This window comes from Arachis ipaensis, chromosome B05, assembly GCF_000816755.2.
Source record: "Arachis ipaensis cultivar K30076 chromosome B05, Araip1.1, whole genome shotgun sequence".
NCBI classification, from domain to species: Eukaryota; Viridiplantae; Streptophyta; class Magnoliopsida; order Fabales; family Fabaceae; genus Arachis; species Arachis ipaensis.
Window position 1 is genome coordinate 27,421,598 of NC_029789.2, and position 1,392 is coordinate 27,422,989.

Below are 1,392 nucleotides of genomic sequence, written 5' to 3' on the forward strand. Positions count from 1 at the left end.
TTTAATAAAAATCCTTTAATTTGGTACTTAATTTATTTTTTCAATGTCACCTATGTTTAAACCTGATTCTATCTAGGAATTCGTGGACATTGAGCAATTTAACTCTGATTCCAAACCTAACCCAACTGATCCAATATTTCACTAACCTGCAAAGAACAGAAAATGTGTCTCTCCCACAGCTATGCCAACAAGTTTCATCACATACAAAATAAAAATGGCATCATCACCGTGGCATTACCCCCAGAAAAGTGCATCCTCTGATACACCACTCACCTTGAAAAGCTCAACTAAACTTATGTGAGGCTCTGTCGACAAGTCCTGCAACAAACATTGATGACTCTGACACCAATGTTTTACGTCTCAACCAGTTTGTAAGTACGTGTACATTTTTTATTGCATCACATGAAATATTTGTAACTCTGGACAAATTTAACTCTATACCGTATAATTCACCTTAATAAAATGTTTAATTGGATATGTAGGAACTATTTTAAGGAAGTTTTTTTATTCATATAAAATAAAATAAATACATACTTATCAGATTGTCTTAATCAAATTTTGGATATCCTCATTAGTTATTACTTTTTATATCATTATTTTTTTTAGATGAAAATAGATTCTCTCAATTTTTTTAACAATTGAGGGAGTAAAGTGTGATCTCTCACTATTAATTTTATAAGTGAGACTAAGAGAAAATATGAGAGAGAAAGCATTGAAGGGTTAAAAATCACACTTTGCTCCCTCAATTTTAAAAAAAGAGTGAATGCCTAACCCAACCCCTGATAATTTCTTCGAAGGACTACGAGGCCCCTAAACAAAAATAATACTCTTTCCAACCCTTGATATTTAACTTCATGAGGCTGGTTAGCACCTCTGTTAATGATCTTTCTTCAAAACATACTTATGTGACACGTTAATCACTAATATATTCTCCATTTAATTTTTATAAGTAAAAACAATTTAAAAATCACTAATATTTCTTAGACATATACAGTAAACTTAGCTAGTGTATTTAAAAAAGTAATAAAAAAAAAACTAAATGACCTTGATAATTATCCTTACATGACAATGAAACTCCTAACAAAAAAGAATTTGTTAATTCTAGTTGGTTTTTAATGGATAAATTAACAGTTTAACATACCATGTAAGCTTATTCTGTTAATACAGAGAAAAAATATTGATAGAGGGACTAATTAATCTCATAAAAATAAAAATCAAGAACCAGAAAAAATATTTTTTTTGGATTAAAGACCTTATTGTCTTTCGAGATAATTGATAAAGGCCATTTAAAATTTTTTCCTTTAGAAAAAATTGAGAGAATCTATTTTTCATCTTTCATATCTCACATTGACAATTTCACTGCTTTTTCAAGTCCCAACAATCTATATGAAA